Source organism: Stegodyphus dumicola, chromosome 3 (assembly GCF_044657685.1).
Source record: "Stegodyphus dumicola isolate Sdum_Otavi_A_Nest chromosome 3, ASM4465768v1".
NCBI lineage: Eukaryota > Metazoa > Arthropoda > Arachnida > Araneae > Eresidae > Stegodyphus > Stegodyphus dumicola.
Window position 1 is genome coordinate 152,279,421 of NC_140770.1, and position 17,351 is coordinate 152,296,771.

The 17,351-nt window shown below is 33.5% G+C and overlaps 1 protein-coding gene across 2 annotated transcripts in view; it reads left to right on the forward strand.

The window, feature by feature from the left end:
• The window catches only part of LOC118203146 (protogenin-like), a 255,985-nt gene that overhangs the window by 60,498 nt on the left and 178,136 nt on the right, over positions 1-17,351 (forward strand). The gene's annotated exons all lie outside the window — the stretch shown is intronic.

The window sequence follows — 17,351 nt, forward strand, 5'->3', positions numbered from 1 at the left end:
CGTGTTGTCCACACGAGATATTTTAAAAACGTATATGCTATGAAGAAAATCTTAGTGCTTGAAAACACTGTCCAGTTAAATGGTAGTCTTGATCTGAAGTAACGTTCTAAGTAGTAAGTGAAGTTTAATTATGTTATAATAATATAGAATGATAGCAGCAGTACTTAAAACAGTTAAATAAATTACTACTGCATATATTTTCAGTGCATCTTCATTATTTACAGTGCATTTTCATCATTTACAGTGCATCTTCATTATTTTTTTGCGCTTGCATAAAAAAGGATTCGGGCAATTCAACGTGATTTCGAAACGATGTTTTTACCCGAAACATTGCCTATAATGAAATTTTTTATTCATTTCATGATTTGATTTATTTTGTTAACTTTACTGCTGATTATTGCGCAGAAGTTGAGGTTGTAAAATAAAATAATCAAATAATTTATCCATCTTTTAATTTCAATTCTTTCCATTTATCCATCTTTTAATTCCATGCAATTCATACCATAGTGAGTATAATGTTTTCGGTTACTGGGTTCGTTAGAGAATTGGGAGCCCTCCAAGTTTTAAGTTACGAAAGAGCAATTAAGTCAAAGTGTTACATAAACTGGGAAATAGCCTTGTACATCTAATATGTATTCATAAACAGATTTACCGTGTGCTATTTTTTTTATTGCCAGAAATGAATGCATTTTGGACTGCTATATTTCACCTAGTTATTCTTTTCTCTGACTGTACTTCATTTCATCTGTTTAAGTGAAGTTTTGCATCAACTGCAACGGAATAGCTTTGCTTCGTAAACATGAGGAATCTTTCTTCAGATATACGAGTATATGTATATATATAGTTCTACAAAACTATAATTAATTTAAGACTAAATTTTGTCTAATTTTAGTTTTCAAATGGACTTTTCTGTATCATACCCTAGCAGTGAAAAAGCATGTTAAAACAAGACTAATTTTCGATAGATGACTAATGCAATCCGTCAGAAAGTCTGTGTCAGTTTATTAGTTTTGCTGTTAGATGCCACTGGTTAAACATGGAAAGCAGTGGCAATAGCCGATTTAGATCTGTACTTCTGAGATGCGTATTGCTGTTTGTGTAGTGAATTATTGATAACTAGTAACCACCATTCTCTAACAAATCCAATAATGTTTTAAATTAAAATGGTTAACCAACGTTCCTGTATCCTGAACAGTGACGCTTCCAAACCTATGGTATGCGTGCCGTTAGGAGTACGCGAAAGAATTATGTGTGATCTCGGAAAATAGCAAAATGTTATAATATATCATGATAAAAATCAAGACCTTCAGAAATTTTAAATTTGACATTGACTTAGGAGGGGATCACTTTGACTGATTCCGTTGAGAATGTATTCAGTGCAATTTATATTAGTTTTTTTAGTATTAAAATAAAAGCATTGTAAGATATATTGCGAGAATGCTGAAAGTGTTAGCGCTTTAAAGGTTTGTAAAGGAAAAAGGTACTCGTATAATAACAATCTGTCTCACGGAGGAAGGAATCTGTCTTATCTCATTAAGGGTACACGAAAGAAAAAAGACATGAGAAGCGCTGCAGTACAACCTTCAACCCTTGTTTTCGGTACCCAGTGATCTCCTTTCGGATTTGATGCTTTAATATTGATGCTAACTCTTGTGGAGCGTACAGAGAGAACTAAACTTTTTTTGACTACTCAATGATTTTTTTCAGATTGTTCTTGATTACTCTCATTGTCGAAAACATTACTTTTAGACAAAAATACTGATCAACTAAGTGCACCTGTAGTGGTTTAAAATCGAAATGTGAATTTATTTTCATTTTTTACGTTCATGTGCATATTTTTAAGCCCAATATCTCGCTCTTTTTTTAGTGTTTATAATATTTTGTGTGATCTCATCTGGTGTGGCGTTTACAGTCATTGTTTTAGTAGTTGGGATTGAGTGGGGGTGGAAGAACAGAAGAAGCAAATCCTTTAAAATAAAATGTATATTGAAGTCCCCCGACCACCACCCGAGTGTTCCTTTTAACTAAATAAGAAAGTACGTTATTATTTTCATAATACCGCCAACTGCAGCTACGCGTCCTTGCTACATACTTTTTCCTCTTCGTTCTGAATCATAATTAAGATACTGATGTCATTGCTAATGCTAGGAATGATAACTAAAGCAGCAATAATTAATAACTAAAGTAGGCTTTAAACTCGTGCCTTAAAGCTCATTCATCTCACTGTATCTTAAAACTGATATCAGACTAGTTTAACAGAATAGAAATCATAAAACTAGGTAATAGTGATAGTGCTTATAACATTTTATGGATTGTATTATTACAACTTAAAATTCACAATTTTAAAGGTATAAAAATAACATTTTACTTGTTTTCCAAAATAAAAGTTAGGATTTCATTTTAAATTGCTTTACAAATCGTTCCCATTCACAGCTACAAAACATAGAATTATTAAATTAAACATTTTGATATTTTTCAGTGTTTTCAGATACTGAATTAGTGTTTTTATGTATTAACAGTTCGTATAACTGCACGAAAATCCATTTGAGATGAGAATATGAGAGTTTTCCTCTACTGTGAATAATTTTTTTTCATTGCCCTTTTAGCGATTTCATTCTTTGAATTGAAAGCTAAGGAAGCGGAATAATAACACATATTTCTTCGTTTATTTTCTAACTTTATTCACTTAAGACCTCGAAAAAAAGATGTTTCATACATTGTTTTCACTTTACGGTAAATAGACGCTGTTGGCAGCCTGTGATGCTGAAGATTTTTATTAATATTCCATTGTATAAAAATTACTTTCCTTGACATATCGTAAGTTAATCATTTAAAAAAAGTATTTTATTTGGAACTTCTTATAATAATATACTATGAGTGTTATAAATAAACTGAATTTCTAACACCCTATAATTTATCAGTTGCTCAATTTCTAACTCCTTATTTAAGTTATCCTCTGTGCTCAGAACTGCTAAATTTTCAACTCATTTTCTTGTTTCAGCCAACGTCTGCACTCAGAATAAAATCTAAAAGTTACGAGGACATTTTGTATGAACATATAAATTGGGAGATTCGGTATGAATTTCTGCTTTTAATTTTGTTCAAACGGTAGTAGGGTAAAATGTTGTAGAGTTGAAAGTTTATGAGGTAAGTACACTGGTGTGGGATGAAACGAATTTTGAATATAGTGTCGTGTAAAAGTGTTCAACATCGACCTAAATCATATCATATCATATAAAATCTCCAAAATTTGAAATTATGGGGCAAGTGACCAAAACCATCCAAACAAGGCATAAAAAGCATAAAAACGCATTTTATTGATTAATAGCTTCAAGCATAACTGGAGAGAAGACAGACACGTCTATGAGACAGGCGCTTGGCAAGAAAAATACAATCTTTAGAAGGTAACATGATCACCTCTGACTGCAATGCAGAAATTGCAACATCTGTGCTTGCAGAGAACAAGGTTGTCAAAAAACTGTTGAAGCATCGTGGCCAGTTCTTCAGTGCTGGCAGCTGGTCATGTGTTGCCAAGCATCTCCCGAGAAGGTCCGACATGGGGACCTTACGGATCAATCCATGCATTGATATATTTGACTCTCCAAAAGCTGTGCGACAGCTACTGTACGATGAGGTCTAGCATTGTCTTTCACGAAGAGGAAGTCTAGATCCACAGCAGCTCTAAACATATGTAAGAAATTGAACGAGATGATCCAGAGTGATCCCTTTCGGTAATGTTGGAGGAATCCATCGTTGTTGTTGCTTGGGGTCCACTGCCGAATGCTGGAACAGCTGTTCTGCCGTTTGAAATGATTTCCATGCTGTAAACGATCCCGAACTCAACTTGTCACTTTCACTCCCGAACTGAACTGTCACTCAACTACTTGCCACACTTCGTCCTTCTTACAACTTTCCAATCAGGCAACCTCGGGGAAAGTCATCCATATGACGTCTCCTGGATTGCCTGTTGGCCGTAGCAAATGGTAGTAACAAATAGACGTTGTTGAAATCATTGTACAGTATCTTTCCCGAATTGCTGAGTATACCGCCCCTGTATACCCCTTTCGACACAGTTTGTATTTGGATTTTACCTGATTGTAAACTTGATAGAGTTGTAATTTTGTTTTTGCTTTAGTTTCCTTTTTCTAACATTTTTTGTTGCCCAGACTCATCCTTTGGTTCCCCGGGACGATTTAATATCGTATAATTCTTTTATTTTGACTGGTGGGCACGGCTGGTCGCCATCGTTTGTGGTTTGACGGAAGAGGTTTTGATAACCATAAGGCAGCAATGCCAGGCGGGCAGACTTCTTCCTACTATCGTACCCCTTTCGACACTAGTCATGTACATATATGTGTATACCATACTCTACGTGTCCTTTTTTATCTCCTAATTAGTCTTTCGGTCTGTTCTGTTTTTCCGGCCCACGAGCACCCGAGCAGTAAAGTCGTTAAACACTGGTACGTTGGTCTGAGGTTTGGATCCCGGCAAAAGGGCTGGCTGCATGGACGTTTTCGTGGTTTCCTCTATGTGTAACGTGAATACGAGCCAGTTTCGCTTAGAAGGACCTTCATGAAGTCCTTAGGTAAATAACCATCAAGTGTTTTGCCATAATTAAATAAACTAAAATTGCCTTGTTCCGTATTTATGCTAATTTCTCCGCCTCGTCCTTAATTTTTTGCATACAAGTATGTGTTGTATTGTGTTATGGAGCAGAAGGTATTGAGATAAAAACAAATTCTAAATGTCAATAATAGAATTTTTTATTGTGTATGCTAATATTTATACTGAATTATATAAATATCATTTTGATTTAGATACAGAAGCGGAATATTTGTATGGTTTTCTAACTCTTTACTTTTTTACATCTAAACTTTAATATATTTTGTATTGTTATAACGTTTTTTGGGTGTGTAGCATTGTAATTTGAAATTTTGAGACTGCAAGTTTATCATTACTACTTAGTATGCGCGATAACTTAATTTTATCGTGCCAAATCCATGTGTTACAGAAGAGCAACTATAGAAGCCTTTACATCTAAACATCATGCTTTTTTTTTTTTCCCGCTTTAATGAAAAACTGTCTTACGCGAGTTTAATTTTGCTTTTTTTATCCGCGCCACGCCTTCATTGGTCTAATTTCTTTTTTTTTTTTTTTTCCCCGCCTCTTGGTATCAGCTAGGTAGTTGAAATCATATAGAGTTCTACGTCTTTTAGTATGATCATTTTCTTGTGTCTTCCATTTTTACTCTCCCCTCCTCTTTTTTTTTTTTTCCTTTCCTTTCCTTAAAAAAAGTTGAGAGTTGTACGTTAGTTTGCTTCTGCTTCCCCCCCTTGTTTAAGGGCGTGACCATGTACATTTCCTCTCTTGGAACTGGTGGATAGAATCATGAATGCAGCTTTACGCTAGTGGCTATTTCTCTTCACTCTTTTCTCTTGCCATACTGAAGATATTTTGGCCTTTACTTTGCTAAAAGCAGGGAGATTTTCTGTAAAAATGAAAACTTAAGGAAATTGAATTAGTGAAATCACGAGCATAGACCATAGTAGTTTTGATTTCTGCGTTCTTTATCACGGTATGAAATCACGGAATTGTTCTTGCTTTTGGCATATTTCTTTTGGTCATAATTTTGCTGAAAACAAAATTGATGAAATGTGAGAACGGCAGGGCGATTCAAGATTCTGGCTTTCATCTCGCTGAAAATAGATTAGTGGAAATCAGGACGAATCTTATTAGTCATATATCTCCTTTCCATTTTCTTTTTTGAAAGAGATGGAGGATAGGAATTTGGTAATACAAAGTCTTGAGAATTGGTTGTATATGGGCTATGTTAATACTTCAATTTATGTGACTTGCGACTTAGTAAATTTGAAGTTACATAAGAGCGCAAAAGCCGCAACATTCAAACTGAAACCTACCATTGAGAGGTAAGGACTATGTAAACAATTCCTCCTTTCTCTAGACCTTAGGTCTTGCATTCAAAACAATATTTGGCCAAGTTAGTTTAGTCATTGCTGAACACTGTTAGTGTTCGTTGTTTATGTACCGTAAAATTGATTCGAGGGAGAAAACCGAATATGTTGATAGACCTGAAAAGCAGCAATTATTGCATGGGAAGAAAAGTTGAGAATAAACAATAGGTAAGAAAACGGAAAAATTAAAATCAATAACACCTTAGTATGTAAATCGACCCGTTTTGATGCTGAATACGATAGTGAAGGATAAAATTCGTATTGTTGAAAGCATGAAATGTTGAAGGGCACAATCTTACCTCCGGGAAAAAAGTCTGTACCCGATTTCAGTGATGGAAAAATTGTAGTCTCACTGGATCGAGGACCTGATATAGAAGCAGATACCTTGAACTTCTGATTAGATTATTCAGGAAGGCTAGGTCTTTACATAAAAATTTAGGGAAGGCCAGCATCTGAACAGCTAGCGGTTCGAGATTGATAGCAGCCCTATCCGTTTCGATATGTTTCACTGCTAGGCCACCTATGATGACAAAAGGCATGTGACCATACAATCTACTCTAGATATATTTGTGAAATTCCATTGACACCATAAAGGTGACAACTCAAACGATCCCAGCTGCCCTCAGACTTTACCATCAGGAGAACTAGAAGTTGCCAGAGAACAGTATTTCTCTTAACATCCGTACAACGTTTCTCCAACTGTCCCGTCAGGAAATTTCAAAACTCGTAATTAAATAGATAAATCTCATTTACCTGACAATCTTTCGTTTTCGCCAGCGTTGTTCTGATTCATGAGTCATGTTACGATCCTTACTGCTAGAAGTGTTTTATTAACACAATATTTACAGGAAAAAACTGGAACATTTTAGCGAAAAATTGCATCATTGTCAAAGAATAATTACAGCTGTTATTATAAGGAGAAGCAATCAATTAGCTGCTCAGCGATAGAAGCTCTCATCTCAATACTGGTGCCTTAGAGCAGGGATGTCAAACTCATAGGTACACTTGGGCCGAACAAACAAGGTTTAACTTTAGGTGGGCCAAAAAAAAAAAAAAAAAAAAAAAAAAAAAATCAATATTCATAGAAACGTAGCTTTATTTCGAATAATACAATAATAAACATATATATATATTTATATAGAAAAGAACAAGAAAAATTTAATGTTTACATCCTGATACTTGACATCTCTTCTCTGCTATTATCTTTCCTATTTCAGGAGAAATTTTGTTTGCAGTGATAACTTTCAACGCTGACCCAACGTGAGCATCATTAATACGGTTTCTAATAGGAGACTTATTACCTTTCATGACTGACAATAACTGCTCGCACCGATAAGTGCTACCAAACATGGAAATAATTTCATATGCGAATTTTCGAGTATTTTCAAACCTGGCTGGTAAATATTTGTAAAATTCAGGCACGCCCACTTCAATGAATTTTGCTTTCAAATTTGAGTTGCATCGAATCTTGATCACCTCCATTTGCATATAGCTGGGTACTGAGTCAATACTTATTGAGAAAATTAAAGGAAAAAAAAAAAAATTGTCTTCGAGGGAACTAAAATCATTAAACCTCGTTTCAAATTCAGTTGTTAAATTTGCAATTTTTTCTGCGTATTTTTGATACAAACAAGTATTATCTAAACTTGATTTGTTCATGCTGCACGTCGGGAAGTGCGTCGAATCTTCATTTTTAAGTTGTTTTTCCCAAAAAACTAGTTGACATTTGATCTTTAATTATATCAAACATGTTCGTAATGATATGATCTTTTCCTTGTAACGATAAATTTAAATCGGTTAAGTGTTTGGTTATATCAACCAAGAAAGATAAATCTTGTATCTATATTGGATCGTAAAACAAACTTACGTCTTAATTTTTCGTTTTTAAAATCTGACATATTTCTTCTTTCAAATCCCAGAATTGTTTGAGAATCTTGGAGCAAGATAACCAACGTACTTCAGTATAGTAGGACAAACCTGAATATTCACTATCTAACTCACTTAAGAAAGCAGTGAATTGACGCTGACTTAAACCTCGAGATCTTATAAAATTTATAACTTTTTTATATATGACAAAACATTCTCCATATTTATTACTTTCGTGCATAGAACTTCTTGATGTATAATACAGTGCATATGATGCATGTGTGAACCGTGAATTTCACTAAGTTTTTTTCTTAGTAATGCTACGAAGCCCTTGTTTTTCCTGGTCATTGATGGAGCGCCATCTGTAGCTACAGAATTTAATTTTGCCAAAGGTAGATTGTATTTCTGCAGAAATCCAAAAACACAAGTAAATATATCTTCTCTTTTGGTAGTACCAGGCATTGGTATTAGTTCCAGTAATTCTTCAAAAATGTTAAAATTCTTGTCACAAGAACGAAGAAACACTGCTAATTGAGCTTTGCCACTAATGTCCGTGCTCTCATCACAGGAAATGGAGAAACTTTCGAAACTAGATGATTTTGCTTTGATTCGCGGCTAAATCAGTAACTCTTTCCGCAACTGTATTTCGAGACAATTGAAAAGCCTTCACATTTCAAAGACAAACAATTTCTCCAGCTTTCATTAGGCATTCCTTGATGAAATCACCGTCAGTAAAAGGCTTCGAATGTTTAGCTATCAACTCGGACAAGACGTAGCTTGCATGTACCGCCGCTTCACTTTCTTGCAATACTTTACTAAACATGCACTGTTGCTTTTTCACTCCTAACTTGAGCTCTTCCAACTCTTCTTCTCTCATTAATCCTTCGTAATTGTTATATTTCGATTTGTGTTGTTCGTAATGACGTTTAATATTATATAACTTTGGTACATTAATAGTATTATTACATATCAAGCAGATTATTTTATCTTTTATTTCACAGCAAAAATATTCTAATTCCCATTTTACTTGGAATATTCTATGTTTGTCAGCGATTTTTCGTTTAATTTTACTACCACTTGGTTTTGATATAGACATACTGAATACAAAGGGCTGGAATAAACATTAGCGTTAGCGTTAAAAAGTTAACAAAAATTTATTCTTTCCACAAGAGATAAATAAAAATGCTGAAATATTTCTTCAAAAATATTCTAACAATATCACAAAATGTCAAACGTTTAGCAAAAATCAATTCAAAACAGAGAAACTAATTCTATCTCACAGCGAAATCGCTACAAATCAATCACAGAATTAAGTAAGCAAATAGTTCGCTAGAACTACAGCTACTACTGAGATGAGTTGTTTGTTCTCGGCTTTTATAAGCTTTATAATTAATTTCTCGAATATACTGGAAACATCTATAAATATCTGGATCTTTGTGGATGGCAACAGCAATTACGAGATACTTATTTATTAGGTATTAAATGCATGCGCTGTTCTATTTTTAACCTTCCAAACTATGATTGGAAAACTGAGACCATGAGTTTGGCCACATTCGGCTATCGGGGGATGCGTACAAGTTCTGAGTGAACGTGTCCCCTAAAAGCCGAAGGTAGCTGAACGCAAGCTACTCGCACGCATTTGTAATTTAAGTAGTATGTGTGTCAGCTTGCTGTGAGTAATCTAACAACACTGAATAAATTATCGTTAATTACTTAGCAGTAAACATTTAATTTTTTCTTCGTCGATATGTTATTTTATTATTATATATTATTATTTGCCGATATATTGGCCGGGCCGCAAAAATATTTGTTGTGGGCCGCGAGTTTGACATCCTTGCCTTAGAGCATTTTTCTCCCTTCTACCTGATGCCAAACTCCAGAGATAAATAAATCCCCGCTGCCTGACGGCAAGAATAGGACACCCAACTACAGATCTAACTTACCTGTCTGTAGATCTTTTTATTTTAAAAATGTTATTTCAGTTTGTTTTTCTTTTGTGCATTTTTCATACTTTTATATTCGAGTAGATAGTGCTGTTTGATGCTCCATTTATAAGATAATGCTTTGTAAATAATATATATACGCATAATGAAAAATTGCAGTTTCTTACGAAGTTATACTTACGAACAATTTTCAGATTCGATTTATGTAAAATTCGGGTTACGTAAGAGTTTACTCAACCTCGGGAGATTACTGTGTATTCGAACTTGAACGTAATAAGGGAAATACGCCACCCTTTAATTTATGTTTGTACTTTTCATTCATTTAATAGGGCTTAGGTTGGTTACGTTAGGTTATTTGATATGACAAAGTAATCTTGACCACTTGACTGCTGGAGGTAAGGTTCGAATTTGTGTATACGAAATCATGAGGTGCTGGTCCTTAAAAGTCCTTAATTTCGGCCCAAATCGGCAGAAGGTCCTTAATTTTAATCATGTGAAATTTCTGCCCGTTTTTACCACTGCCATTTTTTTTTTAGTATGAATTAGCATTTTGGAGGTATATCTTTGGCAATTCATTGATAAATATGGTTATCTTTTGAATGGGTTATAATTTGTTCCTATTTCTAATGTAAATGAGGGATACTCTAGTTTTGAGCAAGAAGTGAAACATAAGCATTTAGAAATTATTTAACTTTTTCTAATGAAGAGATCTTAAACATCTTTTCTCTTTTGGAGATGTGAATTCTTTTATTAAACAGCTTGACAATTTATCAACATTTTGGCGATTTTTAAGATCAGTTTCTATAGTAAATTTTTAATTCCAAGACCTGGGAACTTTTCTATGATTTTTTTTCAAACATTGTAACATTGATAAATTTCATTAAAATAATGGTAATATATTGAAATTATATTTAAAAATTAACATTAAAATGTGACATTTTTATTTTTTGTTGTCATATTATAAAGTTCTATTTTGGCCACTTATTATATCTGAAAACTTATTATATCACTTGTTATATCTGATCACGTATTATATTTTGAACCTGAAAAATAAACAAGGTATAATGCTATAAAGCACAATTTACGAAACAGTTCTTAGCAAAAGCAAAATAGCTATGTAATTAATTAAAAATTTCTTCTTTTTAATTTTCCCATGATAAGAGTTTTCTCATGTTATTGTCTCAGAATATTCAGAATTATCATGCATCAGTTTTCTCTATAAAATTTATTTTACACGTTTTCCTATGATTTTTTTTAAAAAATATTTCTGGGTGTTTGCTGTTACAAAATTAGTACGGGTAATTTTGCTTCGGGACATTAGACATTACAACTTAAAGAAGGATGCAAGTTGGAAAGTTTAGAAGGGTTTTTTGAAAGCAAGATTTATAGACCCACAATTCCAGTAGATTCTAGAAAAATGTGTCAAAATGAAAGATATCTCTATGGTATTAACATGTAATGGATGTATTTTACAGAAAGTTTGCAATGAAGTTCTTATTTTTTGGAGAACATCTGGAAGAACAATGAAAAACATATTTGAATGTTTTACTTCTGATACTAGAATCTTTTTCTGAACGTGTTCATCTTCCCTTTATTTTCTCTACTTTTCACTAGACACAAGCATGGAAAATATTAAAAATGCTTCTAATAGTATCACATGGACAGGCATTATAGAAAGGAATTTTTGATTAATAAAGAAATTGGAAACTGGCAGTTTTAAAATATTAATCTAATATGCCTTAATGCATCATACACAGGTTTGACGCTAGGCATTGCCTCACCTTGTGCAATCACGTGGAACATTACACTTATCTCTGTAGATCCAAAATTTTGCTGACTAGTGCCTTTCAAAATTCTGCTTCCAGTTTGCCATTTCTAGATTTTGTTGCTTGGTGTGTCACTAAATTCTAAAAATTCTGCCACACCAACTCTGTAACTGGCCTTTACCATATATATTTCATATTTCTTCTGAATGTTCGTATTACTAAAGAAATAAAATTAGCAGCTTTTTCTATACATTCTAAATGCATCTGGTTTTTTTAGAATAACAGAAATTCAAAAATTCTAAAATGAAAAGGAAGCATGTTGAATAAAGAAACCAAATACATAGAGAGAAGGAAAATTATTCTTCAAATATACGAGGGCCATCCAGGAAGTAGATTACGTTTCCGTCTGTGTCCGCTAGGGGCGGGGCTAGCGCGGCCATCTTGGGGTCAGAGCGTTGCGCAGCTCAGTCTGCATCTAGCCGTGCTAGTGAGAGGTTCGTGCTGTGCTCCATTCAGATACTGTGACGGTTTGAAATGTCTGCGTTAATTGAAAATTCCGCGAGCTGCGAGGTGTGCTCAGTAATAAGGTTTCTGACTGCAAAAAACTGTAAACCGATAGAAATCTATCGGCAGCTTCGTGAAGTGTATGGGGACAACATTATCACTGAAGGTGGAGTGCGTCAGTAGGTCATAAGATTTCAAAATGGCCGAACCAATGTTCACGACGAAGATCGAAGTGGGAGACCCAGCATAGTGACTGCCGAACTTCTCGAAAAAGTCGATGCTAAAGTCCGTGAAAATCGAAATTTCACAATAACGGAACTTTCTTTGAGTTTTCCACAAATTTCGCGAAGTTTGTTGCACGAAATCATCAGCGAAAAGCTTGGTTACCACAAGTTTTGTGCAAGATGGATTCCAAAAATCTTGACAGAGGACCACAAAAATCAGCGAATGGCTGCAGCATTGAACTTTTTGGACGCTTACCATAAGGATGGTGACTCTTTACTCGATCGCATCGTTACTGGTGACGAAACATGGGTGAAACATGTGAACTGTGAAACGAAATTGCAATCAATGCAGTGGGGGCACACAAGTTCTCCCCAAAAACCCAAGAAATGCATGCAAACAATGTCGGCAAGGAAGATGATGGCGACTGTTTTTTGGGACAGAAAAGGTGTAATTTTGGTGGACTTCCTGGAAAGAGGCACTACAATAAACTCTCAAAGGTATTGCCAAACTCTCCAAAAACTCAGAAGAGCAATTCAAAACAAGTGCAGAGGAATGTTGAGCTCTAAGATCTTGTTGATTCACGACAACGGCCGGCCCCACACGGCAAATGTCACTCGTAAAGTTCTTGAATCTTTTAAGTGGGAGTTGTTTCCTCATCCGCCGTACAGTCCCGACCTGGCACCGAGCGACTTCCACCTATTCCCAGCAATGAAGAAGTGGCTGGCTATACAGCGTTTTGATGACGACGCACAGCTGCAAGAAGAGGTAACGAAGTGGTTGAAGGCGCAAGCGGCCGAATTTTTCGACAAAGGAATTTCCAAGCTCGTACATCGCTACGATAAATGCCTTAATTTGTATGGTGACTATGTAGAAAAGTAGTATTTGAGTGTGGCTTTCATCTGTATATAATAAAATTTGTTTCCTATACTTTGTTTATTTTTTTATTCCAAAACGTAATCTACTTTCTGGATAGCCCTCGTATATACAGTTATTATGTAAATTATTCACTTGTTTGTAATATCAGCCTTTACTATAATTTCCCATTTCTATTTCCTCCCTAGAACGCAAATCACTTAGACAGTTTTTAAACTGAGGTTTTTGGTGCACAAGACAGAATTGTTTTTAATCTCCGCTTGCTCGCTGCATTATCACTGCTGACATTTGAATTTGTTATGACTATAGAGTTACTGAGCCAGCTTAAATTAAAATTAAATTGTATAGTCTTTGACCACTGGTCCACATTTTTTGTTTGAATTTGACAGTTCTTGTTTAATAACATCACCACAAGTTGCAATTGATTTTGTTAGCATAAGAGCATGCCTTTAAGTTCTTTTTAAATAAGAGGCTTATTTAAACCGATGTAGTTACTTTCAGACAGCAATAATTTACTTCGCAGGGCTTAATTTCTAAAATTAGAAGTGCCGGAGCCCTATGGAAGCTCGTCAGCAAAGAGGAACAAGAATAAATAAATAAATGAAATGACTAGTAAACTCAGTAATAATTTTAAAATTAAATGGTCAATTATTATCAAATTAATCAATAGCTATTTAATTAATTTTTATTAATATTTAATTAGTTTTAATTAAATTAATTATTAATATTTAATTGATTCAGTTAATGTTAATATTTATAAATTGTTATTTAATCAATAATTATTATATAATTAATTATAATTTAATTCATAATTATTAGATAATTAATTATTATTTATTGAAATAATTCAATAATTAAAGATTAAAGTAATAAATAATTAAAAGTAAAGAGATAAATTTAATAAGCATTTTTTAATATAATTTTATTGCTAAAAATAAAATTTTTGATATAAAATTTCTACTGAAATCGTTATTCAGTTACATAAAATTACAGTTACATAAAATTCAGTTACATAAAAGTTCATTTAGGCATTTAGGAAGTGTTTCTTATTTAGAGCTCCGGCTAGAATTATGATTTATTACAAAAACTAAGAAGCGCCAAAGCCGGTCCAATTTTAGCTCTGATCGTAGGTGGAAAAAATTCTTTTATCATCACAAAAATTAAATATACTTAAAGTATAGCTGATAAAAATTAAGATAATGCTAAAAACAGAGTGAAACAGAATGAGGGTATGAGTGGGTGGAAACATATAATGAGGGAATCTTGGTGAGAGAGAACGTTCTGTTTGACCATGGGGCTCTCTGCTGATATAATTATAGCCATCAAGCAGATGTGTGTCAGGGGTACAATGAGTCCTGAATCTGACTCCTAAGGATGAATGTAAAGAAGTTGCTGGTTACACTCCTCCCCCCGTATTTGGTTACATTAGTGGATACTGTGGGGAAGACGATGTATAGGACGTGCTTGAGCATTTATCTCAGTATTTCACTTTTATTGTACTTGCTGTCACTTAATGCCACATTTAAGAACGCAAATTTTCTTTCCTGTGAAGATGACTAACTGTAAGCATCGATAACAATACACTAGACATAATGGCATGGCAAAAAATTTAGGCATTTCTAAACAAACTCCCCCAAATTTGTTGCTCTTATTAAAGGAAAAGTTTTCCGCAAGTGAGTGAGGGGACTTTACTTGAACGTCTTATGTTCTCATGAGTTCGTATTTCTAGCAAAATAGAGTATTGCAAAGTCTGCTTATTGTTAAAATAAAACGTTAGGAATTGTAAATTTTTTTTTTTCTTGAAATTGTGGCTCAGTGTTATAAAAAGAAGTACTGGAGCTCATTTTATTTAGGGCTCCGGTGCACTCCGAGTAAAACTAATTTATCTTAAAAATTGAGAAGTACCGGAGCCGGGCTCCGGCGCTATTTAAGCACTGTTTCACGTCTATCGGGGGGTTTTGGACTATTTAACTTTTACCAGATCAAGTAAACCCTCATAGGTACATTGTGGAGAGGTTGACAAGTTAGGAGATAAAGAAACTAGTGAGAACAATGGTTTGTATATTGAGAGAAATTTCTTATTCTTAGAAAAGATGCTGAAAGAGAAGGAAATCTATATAAATTAGCCAAAATGTCTGGGCAGACTTCAAATTAAAAAGATGCATAAATATTTTGTTGAGGGTTGTTGCTATAAAACATAAATCTTCTGTAGCTTTTAATGTATAATTATCCTAATATCATTTAAGAATTAATGGCATAAATTGCATGTATTGTAAAGTGTTAAATTTTATTAGATTGTGATTTTCATAGGGCTTTTTAACAAATATTCTTAAATAAGTAAAATTTAATAGTGGTCATGTAAATCCATAATGATTAAGGTTATCTAACTACCTAATTTATTTATATATAACTAACTGCTTACCCTTAAAAATTATCTCTGCATATATTAAAGCGAGTTGTTGCCTTTCATTAAACCTTATCATAGTACAAGATAAAACACACAAATGTATATAAAACTTATTCTTTATATCTAGCGAGACTGGAAATAATACACAGCAACTTAGTATCACCTCTGGTGCTTTAGTGGCTTATTGAAACCTTAAAGTATATTAAGTGGATTACAACCCCTGGAACTCTACACGAAGCTACGACACTAACTGCATCAGACAGAGCCCAACTAACTTTCAAAACATGCCAACTGTGCCCACATCAGGTCTTTCAATTTTGTTCTGATCAGCAGGTCTCTCTCTCTAGGCAAGGAGCAGTGGTCACAACAGCCAGTCTTTTGTTATAAATCATTCTGATTATGATTTTACTTCTCATTTTAACCTTCTCACTTGACATAAAATCTACCTTTTATTTACTAAACCTTCAGATTGAGCAAGTATGTGACAAAATGAGACATTAAAAAAATCAGTATGAAACTATTAGTAAAACGTAAATAAAATGTCACTTATCTTCTTTCAAATATGCTGAACTATTATAAGTGTAGAATATGTAATGATATTTAATAAATTTCATAAAGTGTATTTTATTAATAATTAATGCTAACTAAGTTATGTTTAATAGTAATGTAGCCAGCCTACTTACGGATATATTTTATTTTTTGGATGGTATTACAAAAGTGAAGTTCAGGCATAGATAATATTTTAAATTGAATTTATAAATTTGCTATTTGCTTATAGGTTCTTAATTTTTTCATTAATGGTCCTTAAAAGTCCTTAAAAGTACTTAATTTCCATGTGCAGAAATGTGTATACAAACCTTGTAATTAACTTCTCTCCCTTTTCTTGTTTTTATTTACGGATCTATCTTCTTTTCTTTCTATCTGAAATAAGAGCGAGTGAAATCAATTGAACTATTTCATACCGGTCTAGTTTTATTTTCTTGTTTTTATAATTTTTTAACGTTTTTTCGTAGATCTTAATAGATGGAATCGTGAATAATGAAATGCGTTAGTCTATTTTTATTTATTTTCTACCCCTTCTAGCACCTGGAAACAGATATTAGTACTTTCATTATGCCAGGAAAATCTCGTCCGCAAAAAGAGTATTGCCCTGTGAACATAGGAAGTGCTACTGGCTTCCGATTGACGACCTTTCACGGTTAACCCAAAATCAAAATTAATCCGATAACAAAAAAACAGGAATAGAGACTATCTCTTATTATAATTGATAGAAAACTGCTATTAACAATTTACTTGTATTTTTAAGCAGTTTAATTTGGAGAAAAGTTTTATTTGCATTTGTAAATTAAATCAGTTAAGTAAGGAGAACACATTTCAAAACAGAGTACAATATTTTTGTTTTCCCCACTTTAATATTTCAATAGGAGTCAATGGAGGAAAAAAGATTAATTGCTGTACGCTTAATTTTATACAATATAGGCAGATTTAACAATGTTTATGAACTCCAGGCTATGTGTAATAAATTATGTGCTGCTATGATAACTAAATAATACCACCCTCATGAACACTTATTTATCCCACGGATTTTCCTTTTTATTTTATTTTTCCTGTAGAAATTTTGCATTATTATAATGGTTTGCGACAGTAATTTTTTCCTCTTATTACGCAAAGCACGGTTAATCTCTTCTGGTTGATCGGAAGTTTCGTGTATTAAAATGTATTTGGTAAAGTATTGTGAATAATGCTAAATTCCTTTTTATTGTATTTTAGAAAGGGGAGAGAATTATGTGGTCAT